Raw genomic sequence first — 14321 nt, 5'->3', positions numbered from 1 at the left:
AGAAATATCCCTGAGAAAAGTAAAAATAAAAAAGAGAAAGTTATAGTTACTATAAGAGAAACTGAAATATTCCATTCAAAAGCTAGACATATTTTCCCAGTTATTTTCCATTCAGTTCAGATTTAATGAACTAGATTAATAATTGTACCTCTCATTGTATAAACAGTTGGGGCAATTACTGTCTGTCAGAATCTGTACTCATATTTTTCAAAATTCCCTCCCACTTCAAACTGCATGGGCATTTTTTTTATTGCGGGATAGGAAAACACTAGCTAGTTTCTGAGGTGTGAATTGACTTAAAATATGGGCAGCCTTCCTGAAGTGACCATAGAATACCCTTGGCTACTTGTGCTGGGGCAGGTTACAGATATGCAGTTAACAGGATCTTTCTTGGATACTGACAAACTGAAATGAGTCCAGAGGAGGGCGACCAAAATGATAAAAGGTCTGGAATCCATGTCTTATGAGGAGAGACTTAGGGAGCTTGCTATGTTTAGTCAGGAGAAGAGAAGGTTAAGGGGTGATATGATAGCCATGTTTAAATATTTGAAAGGATGTCATGTTGGAAATGGAACAAGTTTGTCCTCTGCTGCTCCAGAGACTAGGACAAGGAGTAATGGATTCAAAGTACAGGAAAACAGATTCCACCTAAACATTAGGAAGAACTTCCTGGTGAGGGCTGACAGTGCAATATGCTGTCTCAGAGGAGGGTGGTAGAGTCTCCTTTGGAAGTTGTTAAACAGAGGCTGGATGGCCATCTGTTGGGAGTGTTTTGATTGTGTGTTCCTGCAGGGCAGGTAGTTGGACTGGATGACCCCGGTGGTCTCTTCCAATTCTATGATTGAATGCTCTTTCCCATTTTGGTATGTATTTGCTGTCTCTGTTTGCCTTGATGTGAATACAGACAAAGGAGACTGCTAGAATGTTAGAGAGTCTAATGCTTTGAATTGCAATTCTGTCCCTTACTATAGTAGCTACGCTCTTTGCTGCTGGGGCAAGGTGAGACTTCTTTCTAAGAAACTTCTCAAAATTGTAAAAGCAACCCTCACTAATTTTTAATGCAATCTGTTGTCAACATATTATATTTCCTGGCAGCGTGGGGAGGCTCGAAAAGTGAAAGAGTCTTCCACTGTCGAGAAGCCTCTATGGGCCTATGAATGGATTTATGCAGCCCAAAAAGGTGGCATAAGTCCAAAGTATGGCCCACTGGCATAACATTGGCAAAGGCTGAAAGGGAGCCCACTGGCATAATACTGGCAAAGGCTCCTCGCCTGACAATGACCCTGGCCTGCCCCCACAATGTTGTTGGTGGTGGCAGGGGCCCTGAGGCAATGGTGTGGCATTCATTGCTACATTCTAGCACTGGGGTAGGGGACGGCAGTGGCCCATGCCATCAGGATCATCCCTCCACTGGGGTAAATGCCCCAAGGAGGACAAATCTGCCAGTGCAGCCGCACACCACTGCCAAGAGTGGTTTTGCCCCTTCCCTTAGAATGGGGGTCATATTGATTCAATTGTATTATTTTGCAGTTTTGGTCCTAGTTAAATGTATTTTCATCTTTAAAATTCAATGGGCTTATAGAATTGTGCAAGACTGCATATTTTGTTCCTGTATCAGGGTACACATTTTCATTTGTAGATTACACAGAAAATGGTTTCCAGCCATTAATTTTCCACATAAAACATTAATTCTCAGTAAATATTACATGATTAAATTTGGCATGAATCTAATAATGAATGGAGTTGAACTTCAAAAGATTCTAAGGAAATTTCTATAAAAGAAGCAGTTCTGAAATTTACCAAATCTAATACATTCCAAGTATCATTTGGAACTGTTCATCAGAGTCATCTCCATTTCAATAAGTATGAATCAGTCAATGAAGAATAAGATTTAAAACCTTATAATTCACACATAAATTTGGAATTTAACATTACAGTGTTCAATATTAAACAGCATACTGAAGATAGATGTTTTAAAAACAATTTTCATTATAATGTTAATGATTTAAAAAGCTGTATGTTTGTGGCAAGCACAGACAATTTTTAGAGTGCATGTCTAAAACAAAGCTTTATAGCAACTGTGGAAGTTCACTTCTTGTTTTATTGAACTATGGTATGAAGTGTTCTTTCTTCTGAATCTAGAGATGAGCAAAAATGTTATTTCTCAGTGCAAAAATGTTTTATTTTCAGCCATGAATAGTGGAAAGTACTTCCATATTGCTGGAGGAAGCACTGGCTTGGTATCCGATGTATCATCTTCATCTGATCTCCTGAAGGTCAACAGCAAGACAGGCTGTAATAGTGTGTTTTGATAACAGTCCTATCACCAGTGCCTAGAAAACAGAACAGGCTGAACTTTGATAAACATTACATCAGATTATGTTTTTAGAGACAACATGTTTGCTGAAGTTTCAGAAGGAACTGAGCCCACAAGTCATGTCTTTTTGACCAGTGGTGGATTTGTTTCCTGCTGGGACTGGAATACGGTGTGGTACATTGCACAAGCAGAAACTATAAAAATGAGTCCATGATTATTTTGTGTAAATAAGCATGAACATTCTCCATTTGAAGGACAAAAAGGGTAACAGAAAATGTACACAATGGAAAATTGCTGGACCCTAAATTATTGGGCATTGGCTGAAATCTAAAGTGTCATTTCACCTTAATAAAGATTTTGGCATGGCCAGTCGATTCCTTTTCACTTTGAAAACCTCCCTCCCTGTTTCAAAATCATTTTTCCAGGAGGCAATTAAGAAACACAAGTCCTATATACCAACTTGGCTGTGCAGTAGTGTAATTCTTTATATTCCAGTCATACGTAATGTAATATAATGTAATATAGTGTAGTTATTATCAAAGGCGTACAGCCTATAGGGATATGGGGTCACTCATGTCCACGGGTGCATGCCTTTCAGCCCGGTGGCCCCCCCACCTAACAAAACTGCATGTGCCCCAGCCACATGCTGCCAAGCCCTGGCTCCCACCTTCCTGCAGGCCATCTCGTGCCATCCCCAGGACCTGGGGATGGCAGGAGCTGGCCTGCAGGGAGGCAGGGCTTGGTGGTGGGCAGCCACTGCGCCTGCCTGGGCAACCTGCTGCTGCCAACTTCCATGCTCCTGGTCACCATGCTTTTACCCTCCCCAGGACATGGGGACAGCAGGAGCTGGCATTCAGGGAGGCAGGGGGCAAAGCTCAGCGCCATGCAGGCCCACCCCCTGAGCCCCACCCTGGTCTCTGTGCAGGCAGGCTCCTGCCATCCCAGGCCCCGGAGAGGGCAAAAGCCGACCTGAATGGAGGCTGGGGGCAGGGGCTCAGCACCCCCTAGCCCCACCCCAAACCCCGCCCCCAAGCATGGGGGGCATGGGGATGGGGACACCCGGAGAAAGTTTTGTCCCTGGATGCCATTTCCCCCCAATGCACTTCTGATTATCATATATACACAAAAAGTACGCTACCAGAGATAAAATATTAAAGAAAATAAGCATGATATCATAGATGCACATAGTAAATATTCAGTGGATGTTTTATATTAAAATTAAATACACTTAAAGATACTTAAAATAAATGCACATTCAGTTTTTTGATATGATCATTTTGGCAGAGTGGCATGTGAACCATCAAATGCATCTCATCTTTAAAAAAAGAACACTCTAAATCATTTTCATATTATAATACAAAGAAAGATTGAATATCTATTTTCATTAAACTCAGTATAATAGTTTCCACACAGGAACAGGTTTGTGTGTTTCATCTTTGCTGGCATGGCTGTACAGCAGCGATGTGGTAACTATCTTTTTGTGGAAAGCACAATATGGAAAAAATCAACAGCCATCCCCACTTTTGCCATTTTGAGGCTTTCTCAAAAATTGCATATGAATATCATGTTAATATAATATTATAATAATCTCTGTATCATTTTCTGTGAATTCCCATTTTTCATTTTTTTTAAAGTAACCCTGGCTCTTTTGTTGCAGAAATATAAGGGGAAAGGTATGTTTATGCAATAAAAAGGGCTAAAGCCTTACTTTAAAAAAATGAAATTTGGGAGGTCGTAGAAAATGATGCAACATTGTTATAACATATCAATATAACAATCTTCATCTGCCAATTTTTAAAGCTCAAAACAAACAAACAAACCTGGAAGTGGTGAGAATTACTACTGTACTAAAAAAGAGGAATAAGTCCATACAAGTGTAGAAAAACATTTGAGAGAGACATACAACAGAAGAATATATCTTATCAAATTATAGGACCCCAGGGAGTAGAAAATATAATAAAAAGTAAAGCAGTAATGTTTTAAAATTTTTGGTTAAGCAACACATAGTCTTTGATTTGCAGAGAGTTGTATAACCAAGTAATGCACTATGCTTTAGAGACATTTGTCGTCTGTCAAAATGTGTTAGATATTTCACCTCAGCTGAAACCTCCAGTTAAGCTTCCGTTTTACTTAAGGTGAAATCAACATGTGCCAGCATTCGTAAGGAAATTTGACTTTTGACTTCCCTCAAAAATTTTCAGGTGTGTCACCTGATGTTTTGCCCTTAAATGTGCTTCGGACTTTGCTTTAAGCAATGCTTGGGTGTCACCTTAAGTCTTGCACACGTTTCAGCATGAATTATCACCATTTGGTGAGATTGTGGTATAAATGTTTTTCATCTGTACAAACCTTCCCAGACAGCTACTGAGGCTCCCATCCCAATGGGACCTTTCTTTTTTAATTTCAGAAGAGACACAGTTTGCAGGTTCAACAGAATGATTTATTATCTCATATGTTGAACGGAATGCATTTACAATTACAAATGCATTTTTAAACAACCAACTTTATACAATATATAGAATTGCCTTAGGCTAGTCTTCTAGTTCTTTTGGCACTGTTAAGCCTATAATTCCTTAAAAACAAAATATTTTCCTCACACGTGGTTGTATGAAACAGAGAATAAAAGCAATATCTAACCAAATATTTTTGTTAAGGTTTTTTAAAATAAGTGCACCCAAAGTCATGCTTGTCTAATTTCATCAATTTAAGTGAAAGGGAACTATGGATAAAAAGGAAAGTAAATGTAGGTGAAGTGGCACCATATTTCCAGGTGCCTTTTTGAAACCCAAGTAGTACATATTGGTGATGGCCTTTAATGGAATTATTGGGACTTACATATTCAATTCAGCAGAATTGTTCCAATTTCCATTCCCATTCAAATTATATTCTTCATAGGGTGCTGTGTGGTTTCCGGGCTGTATGGCCGTGTTCTAGCAGCATTCTCTCCTAACGTTTCGCCTGTATCTGAGGCTGGCATCTTCAGAGGATCATCCTCTGAAGATGCCAGCCACAGATGCAGGCGAAACGTCAGGAGAGAATGCTGCTAGAACACGGCCATACAGCCCGGAAACCACACAGCACCCAAGTGATTCCGGCCATGAAAGCCTTTGACAATACATATATTCTTCATAGTTTCCTTTTTTCCTTTTTTCGTAGATGAACAGGTCGCCTTTTGAGGATGGAAATACATCAAACAATATTGACTCTTTAGAGATGTCCTATGATTTAGTAAAAATATAGCTTTACTTAAAAAAAGAAAAAAAATCTATCATATTTCCAGCATAGCATGGTATGAACTCATATGAACTCATAGTGATAAATATTCTCAGCACTTTTTAAATTTTATTTTACAAGGTTACAATGACTCCAGAAAAGCTCCAACAGAAAATGCTTTTCTTTTTTTCCATAAAAACCTATGCCAAAATGTCAAAATGAATTATAACATGGCTTCTAAAGGTTGAAATGAGACCTTTTTTTTTATTACCACCAGTCATGCCTATAACTGAATTCTGATTTCGTAAGGAAATATAAATGAGATTTTAAGTATGGAACAAGAAAAGAGAAGAATTGTCTGTACGGCAAATATATCTAATTCCTAAGTGTGGCATCTATCTGCAGATACCTAAATTTGCAGATCAGGTGTCACTTACTTTAAACAGATCTTTCTGCAGACTTGGGGGGCCTCCTACATCTACAGAAAAATCTGACATTAAAAATGTCCTAGATCTGCAAAAAAAATCTGACATTGAGTATCCCCCCCACATAATTTTTGTGTGTGAAACTACAGAGAATGTACTTACTTCAGTATCACAGCCTGGTGGTGCAGATGGCCTGGGTGAGATTTCATATCAGGGCTTGATGGGTAAGGAGGCCTCACCATGCCTGTCCAGAGTGGCTCATTGGCCTTATTGCACCTGCCCAGAGCAGCTCAAGGTGAGCTGGCAAGAGTGGTGAGGAGGCCTTGCCGTGCTAGCCTAGAATGGTTCTGAGTGAGCCAGTGAAAGTTGCGCTGGGGGAAGGAAGGAAGAAAGAGCTGGGTAAGGGCAGAAAAGGAAAGAGAGCTGGGGCAGGGGGCAGAAAGAGAGTGCTGAGGTAAGAGAGCAGAAATGGAATGTTTGGGCCAGGCAGCAGAAAGAGAGAGTGCAAAGTATGGGGCAGGAAGTGAAAAGGAGAACTGGGGAGAGGAGGTAGAAAGAGAGAATGGATCTATAGGTAAAGAAAGTGAGAGAAAGAGAGGGTTGGGGTTTGGGGAGAAAAAGAGAGCACTGGTATAGGCAGGGAGAACGAGAGCCCTGAGATACGGTGGCAGAAAGAGAGAGAAGAGCAGGGGAAGATGTGGCAGGATGGAGAAAGTGAGAGTCAGAGAAGTAGGGGGAGAGGGGAGGCAACAAAGGTGGGAGTAATGCTTTCTCCCCACAAGTTTCTCATGGGTCACCATTTTGTCAATGTATCTAATTTTCACCATGGCCAACCCTGTGCATACTTAAATCCTGAGAATGGAACCATGAACAGACAAGAGAGATCATTCTACAAACCTGAAAAATGCCCCAGGTCTGCAGAAAAATTTCTGATCTACAAAAAGGAGGGTGAACCCCTCCCCCAATAACAGAAGCAGCACCTGTAGGCTAGCTTAAAGAAATTAATGCCTTCAGAGCCAAACTAGATATTTTTAAACACATTTGCATGCATTTTCAAGTAACTGTAGGTAACTGCTTCTTTAAAAGAAAGGAGAGCTCAAAATAAGAGCCAGTGTGGTAAAGTGGTTAGAATTTCAGAGTACGATATGGGAGACCCAGGTTAAAATCTCCACTCTTCTGTATAAGCTTGCTGGGTGACCTCAGATAAAATAGAGGAGAGGAGAATGATAGAAACTGCTTTGCATCCCCATTTTGCAAGAAAGGTGAGGTATAAATGAAATTAACAAATAAGGGGCAGATAAAAGATAGGTTGGTCAAAGGGTAGGAAGAAGAGAAGGAAGTAGGGGAAGATGAGGCTATCAGACTGCCAAGAGGAAAGAAATAGTGTGGGAATGAAGATACAGGGGGAAATGAAGTTCTCCAAAAGTCCCTTTGGGTTCCCCTCCAGGCAACTGGCCTTGGCCCTTCATGGGCCACCACACACTATGGTCATAGTTTTCCTAGGTAAAGTCTGCCTGGGGAAGGGGACAGATAATGGTAGGTTGGCTGGTAACTGGGAAGGAAAAAAAAGAACCAGGAATAGGGAGAAGGTATGAGGCATTTCAGGGGACAACTACAAAAAGGAAATAGAAGAGTCTCCCAAAAGTCTTTGTGGGTCCGTCACTTGCATGCATGATAGCCTTACCTGCAATCACTGACAGTGACCAACTGGAAATTATAGAAGCTGACAGTATGAAAAACTTCAAATGCTCTAATAGGCACTAAATAAACTTTGCTCCCTTTTCTAGCTTATTGTAGAATAATTAAAAATAGGGGCCATACATCTCTCCTCTGGAAAAGTACATGGCCTTTATGCAGAGACATGACATATACATTGTATCATGAGTAATTCATTTGTGCTTCCAATATCACGGATTGTTAAGACCAACGCTGGGCTTTTATACTTGGAACACCTTTTGGTTTTCATTATTTTAAATTAAAGTGCAAATCATGATACAAACATTATGAGTAAAACACTTGAGGGGGGTGAGCATGGTGCTGCTGCAATGCAGCAGCGCCAGCTGTGCGAACAGTGCCCCAGGGACGGTGTTTTTACCGTCCCTAGGGTGCTGTTTCCTGCCCGTGCAGAAACAGCCCATGTAAATTAATAATTTCTTATATTCAGTATCATTTTTCAGAAAATATAGTAACGGTTCCCAAATTGATACAAATTTCTTGATAGTATTTGTACTTAACAAATTTGATAGTTTATCATATGCAGCATACTCCAAAAACTGTATCAGCCAATCTTCTGATGTTGGGGTTATAGATCCCTTCCACATTTTCACAAATTGAATTCTTGCTGCCACTAACATGTATAGAAATAATGTTTCAGTCTTTTTTCCATTTTACTTTCTATTATATTTAATAAGAAACCTCTGGTTTAAACAGAATCTCCATATTTAATTTTTTTATTTTGCTATACTGTAGAGCTTAAGTCAATATTTCTGGGTTATTTCACAATTCCACCATAGGTTAATAAAAGAACCTTTTTGAGTTTTACATTGCCAACATCGATCAGAACAATTATCGTACATTTTCGCCAACTTTTGGTTTTCAGAGTTGAATGATCTCAAATTAATCTCTCTTATCACTCAGTGTGCTCAGCATTTCTAACAAGGAAAAGAAAACAGGTCCTTGTATCAAGGAAAACGTGCGTCCATTCTAGATAATCTTGGGAGGCAGCATGGTTTAGTGGTTAAAAGTGGTGGACTCTAACCTGGAGAACTGGATTCAGTTCCCCACTCCTCCATACCTGCTGGGTGATCTTGGCCAGTCACAGGCCTCTTATCATTCTGTCAGCTCACACAGATGCAGGCAATGGCAAACCACCTCTGAACTTCTCTTGCCTTGAAAACCCTATGGGGTCACCATGTGTCTTGATGGCACTTTCCATCAGCAACTAATCCTGCCAGTTAGTCTAATAAAGGGTACACAGTTTTTACAAAGATTATTCAGGAGGCAAATTACCCAACAAAATTTGACTTAATTTTTTTATAGCTATAGTGAAACAAATCGTTCCAGACACAGTTGTTCAGTTACAGCCAGAACTCAACAGATATCTGAAGATAAAAACATTGCTTAGCAAACAAACAATTAGATATTGTTTTTACTGAGCCGACAGAGGTTTGGTCTGATGTGCGGAGCAGTACTCTGGAGAGACAACATAAAAATGCCCTAAATAAATATATAAATAATGCACATAGAGCATTTCTGTGCTCTCTTTCCAGGGAATCTGTTTATTGTGGATAATAAGAATGATGATGATGATGATGATCAATTTTGTAAATCGACGTTCAAAACATGAATTCAATGAGAAATGGGATCTTCTTATGTGAATTTGATCAGACCATGTAAAAACAAAATAACTCAAGGACTGAAAAGATTATGACTAAGATATAATAACCAGACTAGTAAAAATGCTTTGGTATTGATGGATAAATGACAAAGATTTTAAGATTTTATAATAGTCTCTCTACTAACTTGAAAATGACATATTGGGATCCACTATGTATTGTGTATTTAGTATAATTGTGGGTAGATATTTCTATGCTTTATTCTTAACTATTTTCTAGCATTTCCTTGTTTTTGTTTAGTTCAATATATTTTGGAAAATAATAAAAAATGACAAAAAACCCCAATGATGATGGTGATGATAAATAGCGTGTGATTAAATTATTGGGATATAGGAGTGCACATATTTGAATAACTGCTGAAACAATTGCCTTGTCGGCAACTACTTCTTTCCTTTTTGTGAGCGCCACATTTTCCTTTAATAACGCATCTCAAGATTTTTCTTTCTATCTTTAAAGCCAGGTTTACCATAGTCCAGAGATGTAATCATGTCCTTTACATTGCTAGTGTTTGGAGAAAAAAACTTATTTAGATTCCTTTTTATTAAACTAATAATAAGAGGTGAAAAACCCCCTCATTTTAAGAGCTACATAGTGCTCTTAACATTTATGTTATGTTAGAGATTTCTTACAAAGGTTAGGAAATCAAAAGACCAGATGGCCATAATTCTTTGAGAAACATTTATCCTAAAATCTATAGGTGGATTAACTAAAGCAAATTTGTCTTCCAGAACTTTGACAGCAAGCATTTCAATGGCCCTTTCAATCTATAACAAAGCTGCTGACAGATATCAATAGTAAATGACACAACAACTTCACCTTGTATGATAAGATCAGCAGAACAATGGTGAAGGGAAAGCTCAGCATTTGGCAAAAGCATAGCAAGGAAATGGCTTACGGGAAGAAGGCTGGGAGATTACAGTGGTTTAGCAAATGCTCATGAAAAAGTGAGCTCTGAACGGCAATTTAAAAGAGTCAGTGGAGGCTGCTTGTTGGATAGAAATGGTGGCTGTACAAGCATGGGGAGAAGTGTGTTTCAGGTGCAGAAAGGAACCTGGAAGATTGATAGCAAGTGAGGCTTTGTATAGACTTCTGGAATATGAGTTGATGAGAAAAAAAATACAGTCAGGGGCTGAATGTCAGAGGCTTCTCTGGCACCAACATGTCATACAAGTATTATTAGAAACAATACCAACATTTTTGAGCAGTCCAAATCGCAGACTTTGTGCATGTTCTAATAGATTACTAGCCTTACTTGAATGCATCACATAGTTAGAACAATAGGAAACTGAAACAAATAACTGGAAGCCTGATTTCCCTTTTAAAAACGGCAGTTGGGAACACATGGGACACATGTAATAGATGAAACATTGGGGCATGGAAGTTGCATAGAAGTCTTCAGAGGAGTCCTAATTGTTAATTGCTTCTGATAAGAGACATAAAAATGCAAATGAGCACAATTTAGAAGGGGCTGTTGATTACAATGTCATTGTGTGTGTGTTTTAATACTGGACTGCTGCCATCTGAAAACTAGAGTCACTTATCAACCGAATGCACACAAACTAGACCCCCACGGTAGTTTTGCTTCAACAGATCCAGCTGTAAAACAGATCCAGCTGTAGCTGCAGCTACATTTTCGTGCATAACAACTGCTAGCCTCAAGCTACCATCTATTCCATACCTACCTGGGAATGAATACAGTGGAACTTACTTCTGAGCAAACATGCTTGGGAATGCACAGTCAGATGAGCATCTCTTGGGCATCAAAAGACCCATTCAATCGGTTCAGTAAGGCATGGATGGGCTTTATTATGTGGATGAGAATACAGGTACATATCCAAACAAATCCGCATTCATCCTTGTGAACTCCAAGGAATGCACATATGTCCCTTTCTTGTATAAAACTAATAATCCTCAAAGGTAATAAGCAAATTTGTTCACTTAAACTGTTACAGATTGGAAGACTCTGCTTATCACCTTGGTCCGTGAGAAAATCTCCTTTCCTGCAAGGAAAAAGAACAACATTTTTAAACCTTCATATAACGACCTAAACAATGTTCTCTCACAATGATGCTCTGGCACATGAGTGTGGACTAAACAGTAAAATCGGGTCATTTTCTTATATCTTTGTTTTTAAAAGATGTTCTCAGGAAAAGGCTTGAAAGAACTGAAAGAACTAAAATTAACACTGCTGATTGAAACAATAAGTGGAACAAGAAATATACAAGGATAGTATCGGTACTATGAAACATTTACTAGACTAGCTGCATTTATCTGCATTTTGTTAAATACAGCAATAGTTTTTATTCCTTGCCAGACAGGCTAACATCATACTCAGTCCTTCAAAGACCCACTGTCTAAATAGCTCAGCAATACTTCTAAAATTAGTTCAACTCCTTGAAGCTTGTTCTGCTGCTGCTTTTGAAATTTTCTCACACTGCTCTTCATTTTATCCAGAATAGTTGTAAAAGAAAGTAGCCACAGGAGTATAATTTTTAGCTGTAAAGCAGGAACTTTCCCTGACAGGTTCTTCATTGTCATACTATGAAATGAAATACCGTGTGAAAGATGAAATGGCATTTTAAAAAAATAAAGCACAAACAGCACTAAAACCAGTGCATAATATTAATTCAAGACGACCCCTTTAAAGCAATGACAGAAATAACTTTTTAAAAAATATTCCAGACCTGCTTCACTTATGCATGCTGGAGGCTGGAAGAAAATCGTTTTCCTTTCATATTATTTCCTTAAGCAATTCATAATGGTGGTGCAAGACTAGTATCCTGACCCTGTCCAGTGCAGTCCTGAGAAATTAGCTTCTTTCTCAGAATGAGTCTCTGCTGGGCAATTTATATAAAGCAATAAAAATCTGCAAAATACAAAGACAAAATATATATTTTGCATATAATATTAGCATTGTCAACACCAAATACTTTATCTACTGGTCAGTAAAGGAAATCTTCTGAACAGTGTCATTTGTTTGTGGGAATGCACGAAATAGTTTCAACAACTAACACTTGGTGTTTCTTTGCAAAATAAGGCTTTGCTGGTGCCGAAGTTAAATGTGTTTGTGCCCACTTGTGTCTGTGTACTCTTGCAAACAAGCTTGTACAGAGGAGAGAAAGGTCATTTACCAGAAGGATGCCTGCTGATTTTGGATTTAGTAATTTTTATTTTTATATGTCAACAAGACAGAAGTAATAGTTAGCTAATAAATACAGTTTTATTTGGTCTCAGCATATTAAGTGATACTGGTGCAGTTTGCCTTCCTCTTTGTCCTTTTTTTCCATAGTTAACCTTAAAAAGTAACTTAAAAGTAACTTAAAAAGTAACTTAAATCACAAGGACTTCTTAGAATATGGATGCCCACTGATCCACAATAACACAATTTCTACCAATATTGTAGCTGAAATTATGTTAATTCCTGTGAATAAATAAATCTTCAGTGCCCCTCCTGCCACTCAGATAGCAACCAGGAAGTTGAATGGGGAAGCACAGCAGTTCTTGCCACTTCCCCCAGCTGGCAATGAGAGAGCTGGATGGTGGTATACCCTGTTTAGGATAAAAATGACAATAGATTTGTGAATTCATCCACCATTACCTGGATCATCTGTTAGCATGGCCTTCATCCCCTGCCTTATAAAATATTGGATTTCATATTGTTTCTCATACTGTGTGCTATAAACTGCCAGTTTCCATGTTTGTGTGGGGGGATAGCAGAGTGTCCAAGCTGAGAGTAAGTCTAAGGCAAAACAGATTAAATCTATGAGATTAAATCTATGCAGAGATTAAATCTATGAGTTACTCCAGTCAATACTATCTGGATGTCTCATAACAAGGACATGAATCTTTGAGTATCCCACCCTGCCAGAATACTCCTTTAACATAATGGAGTCTGTAGAACTCCTGAGCACCACACCTCACTAAGCTGTTTCTTTGGAAGTCCCTGATACTGTGCTTTTGAGAAAACATTTCTCCAAACAATTGCTTCTTCCATGCATTTTCTCAACCTCCACATACAATCTCCCTAACAACAAGATCCTTTCCTAAATCACTCAAGCCTCAGCAAAATTTGAATACTTAAAACAGAGACTGTAGGAAGTACCTCTGCATAAACCATTCAAGGTTTCACTGATATAATCTAGGACCAATTGACCTCATTGTACCAGAGAGTAGAACAATAGATAGAGCTGCTAATTAGCTCAGCCCTGCAAACCAGCATAGAGGCAAGAAACGAAACCTAATGCAAAGGGTAGCTTTTCCTGCCAAACTAGCGATCCACCCTATAAAAGCCCTGCTCACCTTAAGCTCATTGCTCATTTCTGACCTGAACCTCCCTTGGTCAAGTTGGTGTGAGACACGATATATCGTCCTTCGCTTGGGTCCCTATGCTGATCCTTGTTTTCTTCTGGAACTTCTCTGCAGATCATTGGTAACGTATAAGTCCCCTGCTTCCCCAAATCCCATTCTATCATCCCACCTATCTTTTTCTCCCTATCTATATACTTAGGAACTGTGTGTATGTGCCTTAACATCTCAATGTGTGATTGTTTGCAACCAAAACTTAAAAATATTTAAACTACAATTTGATCTCTTTTGTGAATTCTCTGGGGATACGTTTCAAGCCGTTTCTGGTATACATAGTCTAAAAAAATCCCCTCCCAGCCTGCCTCTAGCATTGCCAAGCCGAGTAATTCCCCATTATAAAAATAAGTTTGTACACTGTGAAGCTGGGTAACACATCTTTGTTCTAGAATTCTCTGCTTGGATCCTAGTGCCTTGGGGACAGAACTAGGTAGGCACCAGTTCTCAGAGAATTCTAGAATAAAGATGGTTCAGGAAATGGCAGATGAATTTACAAATCTCCTGCCGACTTTATCCTGAACAGGGTACAATAGTGATGATAGGTCATGGTGATTAGGAGATGTGCTGCCCTGGCAGTGATGGTGAGGGGGGGGGGGAGAGAGAGAGAGA

At 39.1% G+C, this 14321-nt stretch overlaps 1 long non-coding RNA gene across 2 annotated transcripts; it reads right to left on the bottom strand.

Annotated features, from left to right (window-relative positions):
- Positions 1-1507: 1507 nt before the first annotated feature.
- On the bottom strand, positions 1508-12161 carry LOC125430214. 2 transcript variants are annotated; one of them, XR_007244108.1, is made up of 3 exons: positions 12035-12161; positions 11033-11350; positions 1508-2333 (listed from the first exon to the last, which is right to left on the bottom strand). It is a non-coding gene; the product is annotated as an uncharacterized LOC125430214 (long non-coding RNA). The 2 variants fall into 2 exon arrangements; XR_007244109.1 differs by having other exon boundaries at positions 11059-11350.
- Between the last annotated feature and the right edge of the window lie 2160 nt (positions 12162-14321).

The sequence above is a fragment of the Sphaerodactylus townsendi genome, linkage group LG03 (genome assembly GCF_021028975.2).
Source record: "Sphaerodactylus townsendi isolate TG3544 linkage group LG03, MPM_Stown_v2.3, whole genome shotgun sequence".
Lineage (NCBI taxonomy): Eukaryota > Metazoa > Chordata > Lepidosauria > Squamata > Sphaerodactylidae > Sphaerodactylus > Sphaerodactylus townsendi.
The sequence above is the reverse complement of the archived record's forward strand: the minus strand, read 5'-3'. Positions and strand labels throughout refer to the sequence as shown.